The sequence below is a fragment of the Nelusetta ayraudi genome, unplaced genomic scaffold, assembly GCF_046127955.1.
Source record: "Nelusetta ayraudi isolate G7.1 ecotype Tasmania unplaced genomic scaffold, CSIRO-AGI_Nayr_v1 ptg000191l, whole genome shotgun sequence".
Classification (NCBI taxonomy): Eukaryota; Metazoa; Chordata; class Actinopteri; order Tetraodontiformes; family Monacanthidae; genus Nelusetta; species Nelusetta ayraudi.
The window spans coordinates 85,001-95,037 of NW_027466240.1; the positions used below are offsets into that span (position 1 = coordinate 85,001).

Sequence of the window (10,037 nt, forward strand, 5' to 3'; positions counted from 1 at the left end):
AAACATTCCAGCGAGGGCTCAGAGTTCCAGTGGTGGAACTTTGACTGATGGGGCCACAGTGGCTTGTAAACTGTGACTGAGGGGCAGCGGATGGATGGAGTGTGTCGGTGATATTTAGAAAAACATATGAAGCAAAGTTGCAACCAAACCAGTGTCCCCACCAGGGTGTTTAGCTCTTAGAACCACCCAGAACCATCCAGAACCACCCAGAACCACCAGGGTGTTTAGCTCTTTATTGACATGACTCTGAAAACACTGCAAACGTGGAGGAAATACAGTTATTTTATGACTGACTGACTCTTAGTATCATTTCTTCAAGTTTAGTGGGCCGGATTATGAATCTTAACGGGCCGCATATGACCCCCGGGCCGTAGTTTGCCCATGCCTGGATTGGACGCTACGAGGGGAAGCGCTGTCTTTCTCTTTTGTGTGCTTCCTGCTCTATTTTGAAAACTTCCTGTTTCCTGATCGCTTCAGTCCTGACGTGTTTCACCTGTGTGGCCTTGTCAGCCCCGCCCCCTCACCTGTGTCCCCAGTCCCAGTGCAGAGTCGTGGGGCCTGCGGGTGAGGGATCCATGTTCTGGTGATGCTGGCTCAACTTGTCTGTCGTACACTCGCACCACAGTGGGATAGAAGGAAGTGGATCCTGTCCTGGTATCAGTAACCATGGAGATTCCTTGTGTGGAGTGAACCTGACTGCAGACCGGGATCACTTTCGTAATCTGAGTACGACGACATTTTTGGATTTATTATTTCATTACGATACAATGAATTAATTGCGATTGTTTGAGCGACGCAGCGTGTATTTATTCATCTATTTATCCGTCTATCTATTCATTTATTAGTTTATTTATTTCTTTTTACAAATGAGATGTTTTACATAAAATGTTGCCCACTGCTGGGAGGAAGTTCACACCTTTTCTTTCTTTCTTTCTTTCTTTCTTTCTTCGTCTTTTTTTTTTTTTTTTTAACAAACAATACTGTGGAATTTTTAAAGCTGCACACCAACCGGACGTCTCTACGACAGCAATTCTGAAATTGAAAGAAAAAGTGTGATTCCCGACCATCCGTCCGTCCATCCGTTGCAACACCTTTCTTCCTTTTGGGTGTGATGAAATCTTGCAGGAATCACTGCAAGCACCTCCACCACTCCCCGCTCCCTGCCTCACTCCACCGTCAACAGGGACACGGTGGCTTTCAATGTGACATGTGACAGTTTGTCCAATCACCTTGATTGAAGATGTTCTTCCCCTCTTTACCAGCTCTCTCTCTCTCTCTCTCTCTCTCTCTCTCTCTCTGTATCTCAATTCAGGCTCTGCATCCTTCTAGGCCTGAATTTGGAAGGAAGTTGCGTCATAGCACTGCGCGAAGGCTCCTCCCAACTCCCAAAAGTCCGAGGGACGCTCCAAAATGCGCCCTCTAAATGCTCCCTACTGTTAGCCCATTCCAAGGCTACACCGCTACTTCTGGTCCTTCTGTATCCCTGGATGCTTTGCGTGCTGCTGCAAAGCATCCTGGGATCCTGGGAAGTCAGCTGAAATTAGCGCCACCTACTGGCAAAGACACCACGTATAAATTTAAGTATTGAAGTTTCACATCAAATATTCAGTTTTTAACGCAGGGTTTTTACTGATTTGAACATCCAACGCCATCGTTAGCTGGTGAACCAATGGTTAGCTTGATGCTATGAAAACGTCACTTCCGGGGTTGGCCAGCAGGAGGGAACGGCGGTGACGCAACCAGGAAATACGCCCAAGGCTAGACCGTCCCGTGTGGTTACCGGGGAGGCGGGGTTTGGGTCGGTCCTTCTAGGCCGGGTCCTTGGAGGACGCTTCCTTCAGACGGAGGACGCTTCCTTCCAAGGATGCAGACCCTGAATTGAGACACAGCCCCTCTCTCTCCACCAGGCTGCTCAGGAAGGAGGAGTAACAGACTCCATGACACTAACCTGGTTGGCTCCTCTCCATGTGGAGGAGCAGCATCTCTACTCCAAGTTCCTCAGCTTGAGCTCCTCAGCCTGTTCCTCAGGGTGCCTGAGCCCAGCCACCCTATGGAGGAAACTCATTTCGGCCACTCGCATCTGCGATCTCGTTCTTTCGGTCACTACCCAAAGCTCCTGACCAGAGGTGAGGGTGCGAACGTAGATCGCCCAGTGAATCGAGAGCTTAGCTCCTTCGTCACCGATCCGCACCGATCCGCCTGTCGATCTCACGCTCCATCGTTCCCTCACTGCCGATCGAGAACCCAGAACCCCCTGAGCTCCAGCTGACCCCCGCAACCCTGAGTTCAGGAAGAAGCAGGTATTGAAGAAGGATGGATGGATGGATGGATGGATGGATATATACATATATATATATATGTAATATTGCAATCCCAGTGATCCCAACTCCAGGCCTGGGATGGAACCCACCACCTTGCTGGGAGGCGACGGCGCTGACCACTGCACCAGCGTGGCGCCCCCTGCTGTTCCCTCCACCAACCTCGCAGTAACAGCTGTGGGGGGCGGCGGTTAATCATCGCTGTTCACGGCGTCTGATGCCAACCTCAGCGTCACTCCGTCCAATCTCTCCACCACCACCACCACCACCACGGTGGCTAAGTATAGCCGGCGGTGCGTAGGATGACTAATGGAGCAACATAATTGCAGTGGGCTTTAAGTGTCTGCAGGGGGCAGCGCAGAGGCCTCTTGGCTGATGACACGTCCGTTTTGATGCCTGCTGAAAAAAAGCCGTTGTGGCCAGCGGACGGCGGGAAGGGAGGGTGTGTGTGTGTGTGTGTGTGTGTGTGTGTGTGTGTGTGTGTGTGTGTGTGTGTGTGTGTGTGTGTGCCAGTGCGCAGTTGTACAAAGGCTTTTATATCAAAATAACACTGGGATGGTAATGCACTGTAAGGCCAAAAACCCGACAGTATTCCAGTGGTTTAGGTGTCCATGTGAGCGTTTCTCAACCGGTGGGTCGTGAACCAAAAGTGGGTAGCGGAGCTGTTTGCTGTTTGGATTCTGTTCTTCCTCCCAGTTCCCCCACGCTTCCTGTTGGGGCTGTGCGATGAATCCATTTTAAATCCAAATCAGATTTTTTTTTTTTTAGTCGTAACGATGTTAAATAGAGGAAAATCGGGAAAATCGATTTTCCTCTTCCATGCTTCCGGGTTGGCGCCTCTTGGGTACCGTAGTCCTCCCCCCCCTCCTGGAGAAGCTGTTAACTGGCTACCTATGTTTACTGGCATCTGCACTAGCTAGCCACAGCAGCTGTTAAAACCAGGAAGTGATTCTGTTTGCTGGCCTCACCACGACCTGCTAAATCATTTTTCCGAAGTCGCACACAACACGCACTTGTTTCTTGTTTTTCTTGTACAGAACTAAATAACAAGTCCATCACTCGCCTAGCAAACACCATAGCACGAGACATCACTCACCCACTGAACCAGTACATCATCCCACTGCCCCCAGGGTGCAGGTTCAGAACCATCACGTTCAGGAGGGCTGGGCTGGGGGAAAGCCTGGTGACTGAACAGCAGGGCCCGCTGATCTCTGTCCGCTATATTGTTTTTATTGTTGTAATGTATGTTGTTTATTGTCGGTGTGTACTGTATGTGTCTTTGTGTGTCGTCTGAGATATACAATGTACTGTCAGTGAAGACAAATCTCCCTACGGGACAATAAATCAAATCAAATATACATATATGTATATATATATATATACATATATGTATATTTGATTTGATTATATATATATTATATTATATATTATATATATATATATATATATATACATATATATATTGATACACACAATTCAATAATTTCAATACTTTTCCTGACATGATAAAAAGGTGGCAGGCGTTTTTCTTTTTGTAAATATATATGTGTACATATTTGTATATAGTTATGATGAAAGTTCTGCTGCACAACATTGTTAGATCATATACATATACATATACATATACCTACATATACACACACACACACACACACACACACACACTTATGTGTACTATAATCAAGCTATAATAATACTACAGTATGAGCAGGCGACGCTTTTAATGCCACACTTCCTGCCATTTCTGACCTGCAACTCACTGTGTGACTAATGAAGGATTTGCATGAGCTGTGCTTTATCAAAATATTATTTTGGTAAAAGAGTGTCGGGTTGTGTCGGAGGTTCCTGCTAAGTGCGTGTGAATAACGCCTCTTAGAAACCATGATGCTTTTCCCAGCTGGGCTGCGGATGCTTTAGGCGGAAAACATTCCGAGTCAGAGGCAGCAGTGTGAGTATAAGAGGATCTGTCTCCATTGGCTTATCTACCTTTCCGAATTTGAATGTTGCATATATAATTAATACTTAATTTAGCACCTAGTCTAACTATGGCAACGTTTTAATTTTGGCTTTTGCTCCTTTGATCGGTCTTCTGGAAATCGTCACGAGGAGCGGGAACTTATATTGCCCCCCCCCACACCCCCTACCCCCCCAGCCTGGTAGTGGAACTCTTCTACTCTTATTATGTGTCAATCTGTCAAACAGGAAGCCGTCATCATTGGTAATAAAACTGACTTTAATTTAACGAACCATATTCAAGCACTTCATGGCGACTGAAGAGAAGCTAAAAAAATGGAGTTGTTCGGAAGCTGCGAAACAGCAACAACTCACTGAAAGGCTGTGGGTTTGTAGTTCTTAATAACATCGAGTGAAGGTCAGGAAGTGGGTTTGTAGTTCTTAACAACATCGAGTGAAGGTCAGGAAGTGGGTTTGTAGTTCTTAATAACATCGAGTGAAGGTCAGGAAGTTGGTTTGTAGTTCTTAATAATATCGAGTGAAGGTCAGGAAGTTGTTTTGTAGTTCTTAATAATATCGAGTGAAGGTCAGGAAGTTGGTTTGTAGTTCTTAATAATACCGAGTGAAGGTCAGGAAGTTGGTTTGTAGTGCTTAATAATACCGAGTGAAGGTCAGGAAGTTGGTTTGTAGTTCTTAAGAATATCGAGTGAAGGTCAGGAAGTGGGTTTGTAGTTCTTGATAATATCGAGTGAAGGTCAGGAAGTGAGTTTGTAGTTCTTGATAATATCGAGTGAAGGTCAGGAAGTGGGTTTGTAGTTCTTAATAACATCGAGTGAAGGTCAGGAAGTGGGTTTGTAGTTCTTGATAATATCGAGTGATGGTCAGGAAGTGGGTTTGTAGTTCTTGATAATATCGAGTGATGGTCAGGAAGTGGGTTTGTAGTTCTTGATAATATCGAGTGATGGTCAGGAAGTGGGTTTGTAGTTCTTGATAATATCGAGTGATGGTCAGGAAGTGGGTTTGTAGTTCTTAATAACATCGAGTGAAGGTCAGGAAGTGGGTTTGTAGTTCTTGATAATATCGAGTGATGGTCAGGAAGTGGGTTTGTAGTTCTTAATAATACCGAGTGAAGGTCAGGAAGTGGGTTTGTAGTTCTTAATAATACCGAGTGAAGGTCAGGAAGTCATATCAATTTTGCCTGGTGAATGAATTTACAGGCCACTTATTATGCACATGTCCACATCTTTTTCAGCCTGACTCGCGTGATTGATCCAGTTGATCCAACATTTGCATCAATCTGTAGAGGTCTATATAATTTAGGCTTCTATTTATGACAGCCTCTCACTGAAACAAATTGTTATATTTTTTTACGGGAAACCATCCAGAAATCATCCAAATAACTACTAAAGTAGTTATTACGCAGAGTTTTACGCGTTTTGAAGAGCTTCAAAAATGTTGTTGGCTTCTTCAATAAATCCAACAAAATGACGATGAAGAGTCCTTTCTAATTGAAGAACATGAGGAGAATTTGAACCGAAAGCCAATCCATCCTGTACATCGTTGTATATCACATCATTCATATAAATCTCATTCTCTCTCTCTCTCTCTCTCTCTCTCTCTCTCTCTCCCTCTCTCTCTCTACATGTATGTATACAGGTACTATCCGACAAATTAGAATATCCAGTAAAAGTTGTTTCATTTTGGCAACTTAACATAAATAATGATTTTTCATAAAGATTTGACTTTATGTAATATTCAATTTTTCTGAGTTTTTGAATTTGAGGTTTTTTTTTAATCTGCAAGACCTGATCAGCAAAATGCAAAGAAATAAAAAAACTTTAATTTTGAAGAGAAATCAAGTCAATCAAGACCTTTTCAGACAAATGCTAGTTGCTTTTTTTTTTTTTTTTTTTTTCCTGTTTGTGGACCTTTTTTTTTTTTTTTTTTAGAGCTACAGGAAAAGTTGTGCATGACAACATTAAAAGCCCATTGTGTGTAACTGCTTCAGTGACATTTGGGTCGAACAAACACTTGTACAGTAATGTACAGTAATTGCTGTTTTAAGGTCAGCGTGGTTGCCACTTCCCCGGCGTCTTGAGCCCCTGTTGTTAAGATAGCTGGAACTGCCTCGTGTGGTCAGTGCATATTTCAATGAGGCACATGCTCATGCACACCAGCCTCGGCAGGTCAGACCATGCTTGTATTCTATATTATATTGCGACACGCAATTCATAGCAAATCTTTCTATTGTAGATTGTTCACTCGTGGTCTTTTAGTCGTTTGAAAAAAAAAATGATAAAGGCCAGAAAATCATCATGCTTAGGTTAGCGTGGTCAGGCAAAGTATAATAGGGGAAATTCTTTTCTCCGGGGTTTAGTTCCTAGGGGGATCTTTTTCAGCGATGCGCGCCAGCCTCTTGCCAGCCAGACATGTGTTTGTGAGTTGGGTGTGTGATGCAGTCGAAGCTACAGGTGTCAACACTGAAGAAAGCATTCAGACGCAACTTTTGCCTTCACTGCAGCTCCACACAGCCATTTAGGGTGTGTTTTATATCATCTGCACCATGGTATTCATAATGCTTATATGAAGCTAATGCTAATGCTAATGCTCCGTATAAGCCGTGGTCACTCCTTCATGTCCACGGCTTCTCAAACAATCAGGAGAAAACTCAGTGAACCCTCCAGATCAAGCAAAGAGTGACAGTGGCCAGGAAAAACTCCCCATGGAGGAAGAAAGCTAGGCTAATGCTAAGCTAGGCTAATGCTTAGCTAATGAGTATACCGAGCATGTTTGATTAGCCTCTTGGTTTTGAGACTGAGTCACTGCAGTTGGTGATTTGGTTGTGTGTTTTTGTGTGTTTGTGTTTGATTTCAGTTCTCACGTGTTGGGACATATTTAATTAGAATCCCAATCAGAACAAAGGGACTATTGGACCTAAAACTGGATCAGAAATCCCCAGTCCGTCCAGACCGAGACCACGACCGAGACCAGACCCAGTAAAAAATGCCTCAGAGTCCGAGACGAGACGGAGACCCTCAGAACGTGGTCTGGAGACCAAGACCAACGTCCAGGACTGCAACACTACCCCAGACTGGAGCGACCATGGTTCATCTTTCAGCAGGACAGCGACCCTCAGCCCAGGTATCCCAGGAGGAGGAGGAGGAGGAGGAGGAGCTTCAGGACAACTGTCCTGGAGTGGCCCGGCCAGAGCCCAGACTGAGTCTGACTGAACGTCTCTGGAGAAATCTGAAAATGGCTGCGCACCAACGCTCCCCCATCCAACCTGAAGGAGGCGCTGCAAAGAGGAACGAACCAAACTGGCCGGAGATCAACCAAGGTGCAGTGTGAGTAAAGGCTGCGAAAACAATTTCCATGTTCTATTCTGAGGGGGAAAAAAACAAAACAAATGTCATCAATTTTGGAATGATGCTGCACTGTGAATACTTTCCGCACGCACCGAACACGAGTCAGGTGTCCGTCTGTCTGTCTGTCTGTCTGTCTGTCTGTCCGCACGCCACTTATAGACAGAGGACAGACGGCCGGCCACAGGACACAACTCTGTCCAACAGCTCTGAGCGTCACGCTCTGGCACACTGCGTTCACAATCCTCCTACACAACAGGGCCAGAATGCAGGCAGGCCCCCTACACACACACACACACACACACACACACACACACACACACACACACGCACACACACACACACACACTTTTTTGGGATATGTTGTCTTCAACATTCAGGAGACTTTATTCGACTTTGGGTTTTAGTCGACGAGCTCTGGCGAACGCAGGCTTGTAATCACAGCCCAGGAAGTCGTGGGGGGGCGGGGGGGGGGGGGGGGTGGCAGAGACGGCGATCCGCCCTGCGCCGCCGCACCTCATCTGCATTCCAAGAAAGCCACATCATCAGCAGGCACGTAAAGTCAGAGAACATCCCCTTACAGTGATGCACTCCACGAGAATTAATGAGCAAAAAAAAAACAAAAAAAAACAACAACAGCGAGCAGCAAGGAAGTGGGAACATCACATCTCCTCCCACACAGGCAGAATGGCTCTTCACTTTTTAAAGTTACGTAACACTCTGATGGTGTGAGATTACATTCACTTTGGCCTCGCAGGGGGGGGGGGGGGGATGATGAGACATCAGAATAACTCCATAAAAAGTCTGAGTGGCTAATTGAACATTGTGATGGCGCGTTGCAGAGACGAGTTCACGTCTGAGGGTGCGAGAGAGGAAAGAAGAAAAAAAAAAAGAAAAAGAAATCTGCTGCGAGCCCAGAGAAGCAGGCTGCAATGTGACGCGCACAGAACGACAGAAAGGAAAACCCACGCTCGCTCATTAAAAGTATTCAGATTTGAGGGGGGAATTGGCTCCTCCAAGACGCAACACTTTGGCAAGTTTGCAGTCGGTACTTGCGAGAAAAAGCCGCTGCCAGTCTCCCGAGTGTGACAAACAACTCCTGACAAAAAGAGCAGAAACCAGGGGCAACTGACGACGCAACTGCGTTCGTGTCTCTTGAACGCCACCTGGAAGCAGTAATCAGAGGCAGAAAACCCCAGCATGGCTCTGAAGGAAAGAACAAGAATAATAATAATAATAATAATAATAATAATAATAATAATAATAATGATAAATAATAATGATAAATAATAATGATAAATAATAATGACGCGTAGAAAGAAAGAATGAGCTATGACAAATATTCAAGTCCTCCTCCTGAACTTGAATCCTTGAATCCTGAAGTGCGCGGCAGCAGCAATGCCGCATTGTTCACCCAAGACGTCCCCTGCCGACCGGAAACTACGTTAAACAACAGACACCAACGCGCTTTGAACTTGAGCAGGAGGAGGAAAAAAAAACAAACAAACAAAAAAAAAAAAAAACAGAACATCTTAAGGCACCGCGTGCTGCAGCCTGCAGCACGCGGTGCCTTCCAACGATCCAGCAACTCCTGTCTGCAACCTTTGACTCAACACACAGCACAACAACACGGACACGCTGGCGCTTGTCCACTTTTCCTTCTTTCACTTTTGATAATAATAACAATAATAATAATAACAATAATAACAATAATAATAATAATAATAATAATAATAATAATAATAATAATAATAATAATAATAATAAATCCTGCCGCACAGAAAGCACTTACCGTGTCAGTGAAGGTGCAAACAGGTGCTGCGCGGTGCTCTGCTGGTCTTAATTAGGCGCCCGAGAGACTTTGCTTGTTATGCATTGAAGACAGTGCGGAGCGTCTGAGTCCGAGCATGCTGCGGGAAGGGAACGCGGGCTCGTCAAGGAGATGCGCGCAACACTGGTGACAGGGCGGAGGAGCGCAATCTCTCTCTTTTTTTTTTCTTTTTTCTTTTTTTTTAATTCTGTCTGAGCTCCCGAACCGATTCGTGGTCATGCCACAGACTGTGTGTGTGTGTGTGTGTGTGTGTGTGTGTGTGTGTGTGTGTGTGTGTGTGTGTGTGTGTCTGTGTGTGTGACGCTCCCCTCCTTGCTTCCGACACCACTCACTCACTCACTCACTCAGCCACCCACCCTCCAGATCACATTATGCTGATGTTGTTTGTCAAGAATGCAAGAATGGCGGTGCGGTGTTGCTTATTGGCAAACAAATCATGAGCTTCATCAAGTCAAGCATCTCCCGTTTAGGAAAATTCAAAGGATGGATGGATGGATGGATGGATGGATGGATGGATAGATAGATAGATATTGTCTAATCTGCCCCTAATCTAATTGTTATTATCAGTTTAAG

The 10,037-nt window shown here is 45.2% G+C and overlaps 1 protein-coding gene across 1 annotated transcript in view; it reads right to left on the reverse strand.

The window, feature by feature from the left end:
- rin1b (Ras and Rab interactor 1b) overlaps positions 1-9,569 on the reverse strand; it is a 32,623-nt gene extending 23,054 nt beyond the window's left edge. The window contains exon 1 of the mRNA XM_076015608.1: positions 9,426-9,569. The gene's annotated coding sequence lies outside the window, so the exon portion shown is untranslated. The remainder of the gene's footprint in view (positions 1-9,425) is intronic.
- Between the last annotated feature and the right edge of the window lie 468 nt (positions 9,570-10,037).